This window comes from Cervus elaphus, chromosome 20 (assembly GCF_910594005.1).
Source record: "Cervus elaphus chromosome 20, mCerEla1.1, whole genome shotgun sequence".
Lineage (NCBI taxonomy): Eukaryota > Metazoa > Chordata > Mammalia > Artiodactyla > Cervidae > Cervus > Cervus elaphus.
Window position 1 is genome coordinate 46,208,791 of NC_057834.1, and position 12,195 is coordinate 46,220,985.

At 44.5% G+C, this 12,195-nt stretch overlaps 1 non-coding gene across 1 annotated transcript; it reads left to right on the plus strand.

Annotated features, from left to right (window-relative positions):
• The first annotated feature begins 11,290 nt into the window (after positions 1 to 11,290).
• Positions 11,291 to 11,454, plus strand: LOC122678625. Its single transcript, XR_006336273.1, has one exon. It is a non-coding gene; the product is annotated as a U1 spliceosomal RNA (small nuclear RNA).
• The last annotated feature ends 741 nt before the right edge of the window (positions 11,455 to 12,195 follow it).

Below are 12,195 nucleotides of genomic sequence, written 5' to 3' on the forward strand. Positions count from 1 at the left end.
TCCCCCTTTGCAGTGCATCATGCCCTCAACTCTTAGCCCCAAGGAACCATTGCCAGTTTAGATGAATTTGCCTTTTTAACAAATTTATACAATGGAACAGTATACATACTCTTTCTTGTCTGCAAATTAAGCACTCAACACATAGTTAAGAGATGATGTGCGTAAAGCCTCAAAATTATACATGCAGAAGAATATTATTACCATCTCTGCTTCAGAAATGAGTCCCATTATCCTGGCCCCTGATAAGAATGAAGATCTCTAATTTTCTCCAAACACCATTTATCCACCTTATTGCACACTTACTTGGAGGACATCCACGTGTGGGCGCTTCCACGTTTCAGGCTGGGGGTCTAGGGCAGAGCCTCAGGGTCTCATCATCCTCCTCCTGGAATTGGTGCTCCCAGCAGTATAGACCTCATCCTCCTCCTGGAATTGGTGCTCCTAGCAGTATAAGCCAACTGGATCCGTCGTGTGGATCTCCTCGGCAGGTGCACAAGTTCACTGTGGACTAAGTTACTCTCCTGGTCCTTCCTGCTCAGCTCAGGTTGCTCCTTGAGAACTTTCATGATGCTGTGCATTCCTCACTTCCTATTGAACTTTCCAAGCTCAGCTTGCCCTTATCCTCACCTCCCTTGGCAAACAGCTCCTCGACCATTACCTTGCTTTTCTCTGGGTTTTCTCATCCTCCGAACCTGCTGATTTCCTTTCTTCCATCCCCTCTCTCCTCTCTGTGTTTCCAGTGTGTGGGCCCAGTTGAGGCTCCTATAGGAGACACACAGAGAAGGAACCAAGATCAGGTCTTGGCTGCAGATCCCAGTGCACGTTTAACATGCATCTCAGTCTCTTATGCACTCAGAAAAAACTCAGCAGGAAAGAAATTTGGAGAATTGGAATAACCTTCTCTTACGGATGGGGAAACTGAGGCCCAGAGAGATGTGGAGATTTTGCCTAAATTCCCACACCCTTAGGCAGCATAGCTGCCGCACAAACCTTGACCACAAGTTTTTGTATCCAAAAGCACCAGGACCCCATGGCTAAATTTCAGGGGACATTTGATCAAACATACTTCTTATTTTCCTTCTTAAAATAAAAATACCTGATGGACATTTCCCCAAAAGAATTTCATCTCTTTTCAATAGTCCTGTATTTATAATTGGCATTTCTTTCTCCAGGGTATCTTCCTGACCCAGGGATTGAACGCAGGTCTCCTGCATTGCAGGCAGATTCTTTACCATCTGAATCACCAGAAGCCCAAACTCCTCCCAGTAGTCCCATATTTATACTGTGTTTACCAACTGGTTGGACACAGTGGGACCAAGGAATGCATGAATGTTGAATACGTCACAGTCTGTATTTTAAAATTAGATGTGCTTCTCTGTAAAGCATCTGGCTCCTGTGCAACAGGCCATGTTCCTGAGAGCCAGGCCTTCTCTGGCCCTTAGTCAACCCTCCACCCAAAGTCTCTTCAAGGCCTGCCACATAGAATATTCAGTAAATACTTGTCAAGCAGATCCATACTAGTTACCAGGAATCACTAACTCTTACTGAGGTCTTCTGCTCCCTACCCGAATTCCACCGATCCTACCCTGTGTCTATGTGAAAACAATGAAAGCACAGCCCTGGTGACAGAAGTCCAAGATGCAAATTCCAACTCCCCCAAAATACCAAGTCTGCTTTGCATGGTGATTTCATTCCCCTCTTTGAGCATATGGATCTCATGTATAATGGAGAAGAATGTATCATGTAAAATAGAGAAAGTAGTACTAACCTTGGATGATTAACTGTGATATCACACAGGAGACAGGTCCCAATCCCTGGGTGCTGGCTGCACAGTATAGGAAATCTACACCAGAGACACTACAGGACCTGTGGTAAACTTGGGGATAAGACTCGAGAAACTGCATTTCAGACAAAAATTCCAGGGAGGTTCTCATGAAGGAAAAAGCCCCAACATTAAACAAATGGCCGAGAATGAAGACCTTGAAGTCCTAGCAGCAACAGGCATGACTCAGCTTAAGTAAAACAAGTCCCTTGTCAAGGTGGCTTCTCAAGGGAAAATGTCTTCTTTGTACCATGGTGCCCAACCCTGCCCAACCCCACTCTTTTCCAGGACAGAACTGGGCAGCAGTGGCCAGTGGTACATGATGAGACCTCAGGAAGTGACCATAACTGGAGACCTATCCTCAGGCTCCTCCATGTGCCAGCTTCACTCCAAACCCACAGGTAAACACAAAGCTGAGTGGGTCAGCCTGTGAAATGAAGTCTCATTTAGGATCCATCTCTTTTCTACCAGGGCATCCTCCTCCATTTCTCCTCTAGACCCTGCTCACAGAGTGAGGAAAAGGAAGCGCCCTAGCAGTGCCAAGTCCTTCCAAGTGCACCCCTCATCCTCCCCACCCCGGGCCTCGGGGCGGAGCAGGGTGTGAGCGAGTCAGTGATTACCTCTGTGCTCTCATCACATCCTTCTCAGTCCCTGCACCCTAGTTCCCTCGCAGCCCACTCTCAGACCCTTCCAGAATGCCAGGTGCCAACATTCACAGAACATCTTCCATCATCAAGAGTTATAACAGAATGTGGGGCTGTTTCTACACAGATCCTAACCCCATGAACGTGCCCTGTGTACCAACCCAATTCAAACTCTCCTTCTAACTCCTAGCTCCCTGGTCTCCACCTGGTGGAGAGGCACATCACACAGGTGAATGCTGGGATGCAGCCCAGTTCCAACAGAAGACAACTGGGATTCTCAGAAAAAGGCTGTCCTCAGTTAAAATGAGGCATTTGATGGAGTCTGTCATTAGCACCCCACCCACTGCTCTTTCCTGCATCTTTTGTTCTTTTCTTTGGAGTGTTTTTTCCAACTCTCTAATCAGCTGTCAGATTCCTACTTCAGTGCCATACAGACAAAGATAATGTCATACTAGAGATGTTTTTATGCAAACACAGGAGCAGCCATTTATGGAGGAGTAGATAATTGTGACTGAGATTGAACTGGCACTTCCAAATCAGGGTTGCAGGTAGAAGAGCTAAGAAAAGGCATTTTAAGGTCTGTTTGCAAATAACAGGACATAGAATCAGCCAATCTCCTTTGGAAAAGCAAATTCACCTGGATTACCTGCTGAAAGGACTGGAGATGGCAAGTATTCAAAACTTTAGCAACCAAAGGCAATGGCCTTGATGAGGCAAGGGATGGTTAGTTGAAACATTAAATAGCAGACATCAGTACAATCATTTTTGCTCCCAAAGACCACATCACAGATCTCTTTGGCAAAGTTCAGGGAGCTTTCTTCCTTCCATAATAAAAGTGATTTCAGGGAATTGTTGAGAACCAATCATTAACCACACAGGATGAGTTGACATGAGGTACTAACAGTTTAAACTTTATTTATTTATTATTTTTGGCTGTGCTGGGTCTTCATTGCTATGCAGGACCTTGCTCTAGTTGCAGCAAGTGGAGGTTACTCTCTAGTTATGGTGCACAGGCTTCTCATTGTGGTCCCTTCTTTTGTTATGGAGCCAGGACTCTAGAGCATATGAGCTTCACTAGCTGTGGTGAACGCATGGGCTTTGTTGCCCTGCAGCATGTGGAATCTTCCTGGTCCAGGTATCAAACTCATGTCCCCTCCATTGGCAGGCATATTCTTAATCACGGGGCCACCAGGGAAGTCCATGAGATACCCACTTTTACCTTAGGCCTTCTCTCTAAGGGTGGAGGAAGAGCATTGTTCCTTGTGAAGGAATGTTCAGTCAAGGGTCAGTGCAAGGAGAGGAATTAAGCTTAATTGAGCTCCTCCCTAGTACCCTCAAGTCAACTGAGGCAAAGTTAACACCTGTCTAGGGTCTAGACCGAGAGCCACAGCCTTCAGTTATTTTTCTAGACAATGGGAAACGCCTTACACCTACCAGTTGCCCAGGTAACTGGCCATGTATTACAACTCCCTTACACATACCCTGTATGGGAGGAGGCCACTGGGGCTTGCTTAGCATCACCTGTCCTGTGTTTGAAGCCAGTTTACTCTTCAAGCAAGCTCACCTAAACTTCTGGATGTCTGTGTGAGAGAGGATGGTGATCTTTGGGATTTTGCTGGCCGAGCCCCACCCCCAGTGTGGGCCCCACGAGTGACCAGGGTGCTCCATCCCCACCTCCTCCTATCCTGCTAGGTGGCTTGCAGGGGCTGACCTGCTAGAGGAACATCTTGGTGAAATCTGGAATCTGCCCCAGGGCCTAGAGGAGTCCATCTGCATTAACAACCACCCACAGGAGCACCTGGAACACAGGCTCAGCTCCTCAGGCCCACGGAAGCAGTAGGAGAGGCCCAGGGCCTCCTATTTCTGGTCTATTTAGCGAGAATATATTTCCTGGCTTCCATTTCCCAGAGATTTAGTTGGTGTGGAGTCCTAGAGTCTGAATTTTTCACATAAACACAACCATATGTTTCTGATGTGGGTAAGCTGTAGATCACCGTTTAAGACCTATTGTTCTATAACACTGATTCAAACCCATATATAAGTTTGTTCTCTTTTAATTAAATATCTTTAATTAAAAAGTAGATTCGTTGAACCACAAATTAACATGAAGATCTTCAAACATTCCTTGGAAAATGTCCTTCGTTACATTCTTTTGCCTTCCAGAATTAAAATCAAGCACTCATTCCACAGTTAATTCCTAGTAACAGTTGAAAAATAAAATAAGCAACAACATGAACAAAAAAACTCACCACCCCTACCACCAATTACAAAACGATCCTTCAAGAGACTCAGCCCTGAGGAAGAGCAACATGCCCCCTTTTTGAAGTAGATGGAAAGACCTCAACTTCTGCTTTTTACACTTAGCTAATTACATATTTTCCATCAGCACCTCTGGCTGTCACTATAGAGGAACTCACTGGCAGAATCAGCAGAATGGGTGAAAAGTCAGCCAAGATATGAACTATTATTTTAAGATAAAGTAGTAAAATTGGAGTATCCTTTGCTCTGTGGTTATTCAAGCATCCCAGAAATTTTCCTTCATCCCAGTGTTGCTGGGGACTCTAGGAATTGATAATATAATCAGTAATTAATGGAGGACTCAAGTAATGCTTTTAAAAAACTTCATTTTGTGGACAAAGATTTTACAAAAACAACAGCATATGAATCATGTAAATTTCAGACCTGGTCAGGATCAAATCACAAATTACTTTTGGGGAAAATTCCTAAAAGCTATTTTGTGTTTCACCCTTTGAAAGGTAGTGCTTCACCCTAATTTTAAAAAAAAAGTTGCAAAAAAGTGTATCTTTAAGATGGAGTATTCTGCAATATTTAACTTTTCATAAATTATATTATTTCCCTCTACATGTTAGAATCCATTCTAAAACAAATGAAATCAACCTGTGTCATCACCAATGTCTTCCAATTTGCTGTAAATGAGAACCACGTTGGCGACAACTGTGCAGGAAATAGGGTGAGAGTCCTTGAGGGGAAAAAAATAGAAAGGAAAAAAGACACTTAATGAAATGCTTCAAAGAAGTACCAATATTGCTTGACCTGTCAGCAGACAACCTGCAGGTCCATACAGGGTTCATTATGTCCCCCATCTTATAACTTCTAAAGTGAATGTAATAGACACATTGAACTGATGTTCTATGTCTGTTGTAATAAGTGACCATGAGTTTAGCCTCTGAAAAGAACACACTTTTATTACCTTAAAAGAACACACTTTTATTATCTTCAATTTTGTTGGAGGCCAACAAAGTTCTCATTAGACTAAAATCAAAATGTCAACAGGACTGTCTTACCTTCTGAAGGCTCTAAGGGATAATATGTTTCCTTGTCAATTCTAAAGGAGGAGGAGGGGAAAACAGAGGCAGAGTAAGGAGGAAGATGACCAGAGCCTGAATGGCAAAGAAAGTTCTAGTCCTGGTCCCAGATTAGCAGCTGCTCTCTCTTGAACTTCTCCTGACCTCATGGTGGACAGTTACACATGCCCAACCACCTCTTTCATCCTCCAACCCCCTTGGTTCCCATAAGAGCAGCCTCTTATCACATCCCCCTCCAGCCCCCTTCCATGCTCTGATTCTAGGGATTTTTTCTTTTTTGCCTAGGTCTCCTTAGAGCTAGCCACAGATTTCTCAGCAGCACCCAAACCCTAGTCTGTGGCTCTGGAGAGTCCAAACCACAGAAATCTCCCAGGAGAAGAGGAAATGCAGGCCACATGTTCTCATGGGGTCACTCTGCAAAAATCTCAATCTGGCTGTTCAAAACATGCCAGGTTGATATTTGGGAAGATGCAAAAACTGTTTACAAAAAAAAAAAACCAAACCAAAAAACCAACTCCTTTGTGCAGGTTATTGTTACATGGAATAACTTATACTATAAAACCCTAAACCAGGTGATCAATTCTCATTCTAAAGTCACAGATAAGCCTTAATAAGGGAAAGCAGGCTGTGAGTAATAATTACAGGAAATGAACAAAATTGGGGCAGATCCCACAAAGGCCCAGGTAGGAGAAGATTCTCAGGCCAATGGTTAAGCAACCTCCTGTATTAGTCAGCTCAGGCAAACCATACAAAATTACCATAGATTGGGTGGCTTACCTATCAGTCTGTTTTCACACATTCTGGAGGATGGTTGTCCAAGATAAAGACTCATGTTACGTTCCTGTCATGTCATGTCAATTCAATTTATGATGCAAACACTCTTCCTGGCTTGCAAATGTTAGAGCAGATTTCTCACTGAGTCCTGTCCAGGCTTCTTCTCTGTGGTTGAGCTGGGGTAGGGCAGGAGCCCAAGCTCTCTGGTTTCTTTTCTCACAAGGACACTAATCCTATCAGATCAGGACCCCAAGGCTATGGCCTCATTTAAGCTTATGCAAGTGAAAGTTATATCCTTGAGTCCTGTCTGACTCTTTGCAAGCCCATGGACTGTAGCCTACCAGGAACCTCCGGCTATGGGATTTTCCAGGCAAGAGTACTGGAGTGGGTTGCCATTTCCTTCTCCAGGGGATCCTCCCGGCCCAGGAATCAAACCCAGATTCCCGCATTGTAGGCAGACGCTTTACATTCTGAGCCACCTTAATTACTTCCTTAACGATAGAAGGCAGGAGGAGAAGGGGACAACAGAAGACAAGATGGTTTGATGGCATCACCGACTCAACGGACATGAGTTTGAGCAATCTCCAGATGTGAAGGACAGGGAAGCCTGGCATGCTGAAGGCCACAGCAGTTGCAAAGAGGTGGACATGACTGAACAACATCTTCCTCAAAATGCTTTCTCCAAATACAGCCCCACAGGGATTAGGGGTCAACATATGAATTAGGTGGTGGTGGGTGCTGGTGGTGGTGATATACATTCAGTTCCTAACACCCTCCCCAGCCTTCTCCCCCCATGAAGGCATTTGCAGCTCTCAGCTCTAGTCCCTAGGAACTTCCCAGGCACTGGCTACTCAGATTCATCTCCCCATAGACTTTCTCCTTCTCTCTCTCTCTCTCTGACTCTACTGCCTGAGCTCAGGGCACAGCTGTTGACTGGCTGATTCTAAGAAGCCGTGGATTGACTTGCTTTCACCTGGATGAGTTTCAGAAGGGAGCAGAAATGTGGTCACTGAGGATTCTGGCTGCGGTGGCAGGCTAATGCTTCCCCAAAGATGTCCACATCTGAGTCCCTGGAATCTGTGATTATGTTACTTGACATGGCAAAAGAGACTTTGCAGTGTGATTAAATTAAAGATCTTGAGATGAGCACCCCACGGAATCACAAAGGTCATATAGAGGGAGGAAAGAGAGTTGGTGTCAGAATAATGTGTTGTGAGAATAACTTGATCAGTTGTAACTAGCAGCCCATGAGAGTAGAATCTGGGCATCTTTTAGAGGCTGGACAAGGTAAACGGATTCTCCCCTAGCATCTCCAAGAACCACCACAACCCAACTGTCACATTGATTTTAGCCCAGGGAGATGCATCTTGAACTTCTGACCTCCAGAATCATAAGATAAGAAATGTGTGTTGTTTTAAGGCACTAAATATGTAGTGACATGTAACAGTAGCAATAGGAAACTCCTACAGTGGACCTCGGTGAATAAAGAATATTTAAAACCACTTATGGTGGGAATCTGTTACCATAGCTTTAGACCAATTACTCTATCCCCAGAAATGGGAACTTTCAAGCTATTTAATTCTCAGTGAAGAAAATGTAAATAATACTGGATGAGGTACAACCATCCCCATATAAGAGGCTGAAACCTCGCTTGCACTCAGGGATAAACGTCTAATATGCTCCAAGACAGGGTTGTGCATGCCTGGTCTATTTGACACAGGGTTGCACTGTGTCAAATGGGGCACTGAATTTATAATGTTCTTCGCTGGGCTAGCTGCAGGGCTGTCCTTTGTTATATCTTGATCAACTACTATCTGAACCCCCCTTTCCCTTGATGAGGAATTTTCCATATTCTACAACTTCTAAGGATCACACACTTAGTTTTCTGAGGGGCTAAGATGTGGATCTATTACCAGGAACTGGCCACTCCCTACAAGTCACAAATACTCCAGCATTTAATAGGAGGTGAGAGACACAGGAGTGGGCCCTGGGATAATTCTTTCTGGCCACTACAACAGAAGAATCCCCCCACCACAAGATCTTTAGTTGAACACCAACCAGGTGCAGCAGAATTCATGGAACCACGGGTGGTGTCTAGTGCCCAGGCCCAACAGGGTCAGCTGTGCAGTTAGAGGGTTTGTTACTGAGCAGAAGGCACCAGTGTCCTTTCCATTTGGTTTGTGTGCTGGCTTTCATCAGCCTTTTTTCTTCCTCCCAGTTTGTATAAATTCATTCTCCAGTTTTCTGGAGATTCTCTAAGGTATTACTAGCCCTGGATTTAAGTTTATGTCATATGAAAAGAGCCAGAATCTATTTCTGATACTGCAGAGATAGAAATGGGGGGGGGGGGGGGAGGGAGGCAGAAAGCGAGATTCTTCGTGGAAGTTAACTGCATGCTGAGTTCCTTTGCTCTTCGCCCCAAGATTTTCCAGAAGTCACCTTCCCCCTTAAACCAAAGGCACCTCAAGGATCAAGTTACTCCATTTCCCCGTGCTCTCTGGTTGGAAAACACAAGTTGGCTGTCTTCTCCAGCCTCCCACTTCTCTGCCCTCAGGTCTAACCCAGTCTTCTGCAGTAAGAGAAAACAAATAGACAAACCTCACTCTCCAAGCAAACCTCACTCTCTCACGTCATCTTTCTTGCCCTTATTTTAGTCATCAGTTTCTATTTCAGAGTCCTCATTTCTTGTATTCTGTATGGTAAGCAAAGGAAAAGCATGGTCCTTGGGATATCCTCAGAATGAAACAGGAAGAATCTGCACAGAAAACAAGTCCAACGAGTAGCACTTTGAGATGTAACCCGAAATCCGTATGTTTACACACATGAAATATACATATGCTTTTATTTTGTCTCTGTATTTCTATTCACTCTTTTCAGTTCAGTTCAGTTCAGTTTCTCAGTCATGTCCGACTTTTTGCGACCCCATGAATTGCAGCACGCCAGGCCTCCCTGTCCATCACCCACTCCCAGAATTTACTCAAACTCATGTCCATAGAGTTGGTGATGCCATCTAGCCATCTCATCCTCTGTTGTCCCCTTCTCCTCCTGCCCCCAATCCCTCCCAGCATCAGAGTCTTTTCCAATGAGTCAACTCTTGGCATGAGGTGGCCAAAATACTGGAGTGTCAGCTTCAACATCAGTCCTTCCAATGAACACCCAGGACTGATCTCCCTTAGGATGGACTGGTTGGATCTCCTTGCAGTCCAAGGGACTCTCAAGAGTCTTCTCCAACACCACAGTTCAAAAGCATCAATTCTTTGGTGCTCAGCCTTCTTCACAGTCCAACTCTGACACCCATACATTACCACTGGAAAAACCATAGCCTTGACTAGACAGAACTTTGTTGGCAAAGTAATGTCTCTGCTATTTAATATGTTATCTAGGTTGGTCATAACTTTCCTTCCAAGGATTAAGTGTCTTTTAATTTCATGGCTGCAGTCACCATCTGCAGTGATTTTGCAGCCCCAAAAAATAAAGTCTGACACTGTTTCCACTATTTCCCCATCTATTTCCCGTGTAGTGATGGGATCGAATGCCATGATCTTAGTTTTCTGAATGTTGAGCTTTAAGCCAACTTTTTCACTCTCCTCTTTCACTTTCATGAAGAGAATTTTTAGTTCTTCACTTTCTGCCATAAGGGTGGTGTCATCTGCATATCTGAGGTTATTGATATTTCTCCCGGCAATCTTGAGTCCAGCTTGTGCTTCTGCCAGCCCAGCGTTTCTCATGATGTACTCTGCATATAAGTTAAATAAGCAGGGTGACAATAGACAGCCTTGATGTATTCCTTTTCCTATTTGGAGCCAGTCTGTTGTTCCATGTCCAGTTCTAACTGTTGCTTCCTGACATGTTTTTACAACTTATTTATTACTTAAAAACTTTTGTATCAGTGTAACACACGATCCCTAAATTTCTCTCCTCGGCGTGCAATCCAGGCCGAAGGGTCAGACTCCGAGGAGGCTGGCAAAATCCGTCCGGATCTCCATGTATGTGTATGGCTGAATCCCTTCGCTATTCACCTGAAACTACCACAACATTGTTAACTGGCTATACCCAAATAAAAAATAAAAATTTTAAAGTGCAAAGAAATAAAAAAAACCCATGTATGTCTCATTTAAACAGTGAAGGTTATATTGCTGAGTCGTGTTGGACTTTTTGCAAGCCCATAGATTGTAGCCTACCAGGATCCGCCGTCTATGGATTTTTTTCAGACAAGAGTATTGGAGTGGGTTAGCCATTTCTTCAGGGGACCCTCGCGACCTAGGAATCGAACCCGGGTTGCCCGGATTGTAAACTGACGCTTTACCGCCTGAGCCACCAAAGACGCCCAAGGTCTTTTCTATCGTTGTAACTATGTCGATTGCTAACGTTGATGAAGTCATGACGTCACTTCCCGTCACAGGGGACTTGCCACTGGTCATCTCCACAGGGGTGGCTTGGGTTGAAGAAGAGGAGCCGCCTTAGAGGTCCCGAATGGGGTTGGTTTATGTAAATCTTGCAGTGAAGTGGTCCTGTTCCTAGCGAGCCACTTCACTCGTTACGGAAATTTTCATGAGATTTTGTTGGATATGTTTTTTTAGAAGAGTTATTTGGAGGGACTGAGGGGTGTGGGAAAGGAGAGGGTGCGGAGGATAGTGGAAGAACTGCGGGGAAACGGCAAAGTCAGCGTGTGTGTACAGTGAACGTGTCTAAGGCTGTGCGGGGGGCAGGGGGAAGGTCAACTCATACTTACCTGGCAGAGGAGATACCATGATCAAGAAGGTGGTTCTCCCAGGGCGAGGCTCACCCATTGCACTCCGGGTGTGTTGACCTCTGCGATTTCCTCAAATAGGGGAAACTCGACTGTATAATTTATGGTAGTGGGGGACTGCGTGCGCGCTTTCCCCTAATAACTAAGTAATAACTGCAGACTTAATCCATGTTTCCTTGGCAGTGATTTAGTTATTCAGTTGTATCTGACTCTTGTGGTTCCCACGGAGTGTAGTTTGCCAGGCTTCTCTGTGAGATTTTTTCAAGGCAAAAATACTTGAGTGGGTCACTATTTTTTTCCCCAGGGAATCTTCTTAACCTGGAAATCACACTCGGGTCTCCTCGCATCAGGTGGCCCAAGGACTGCAGTTTCAGCTTCAATACTGGTTCTTCCAATAAACACCGTGAACTGATCTTCTTTAGGATGAACTCGTTGGATCTCCTTGCAGCCCAAGGGACCCTCAAGAGTCTTCTCCAACACCACATTTCAAAAGCATCAATTCTTCAGCACTCAGCTTTCTTTATAGTCCACCTCTCACATCCATACATGACCACTGGAAAAACCATAGCCTTGACTAGACAGACCTTTGCTGGCAAAGTAATGTCTCTGCTGTTTAATATGCTATCTAGGTTGGTCATAACTTTCCTTCCAAGGAGTAAGTGTCTTTTTATTTCATGGCTGCAATCACCATCTGCAGTGATTTTGAAGCACAGAGAAATAGCCACTGTTTCCACTGTTTCCCCATCTATTTGCCATGAAGTGATGGCACTGAATGCCATGATCTTAGTTTTCTGAGTGTTGAGTTTTAAGCCAACTTTTTCACTCTCCTCTTTCACTTTCATCAAGAGAATTTTTAGTTCTTCACTTTGTGCCATAAGG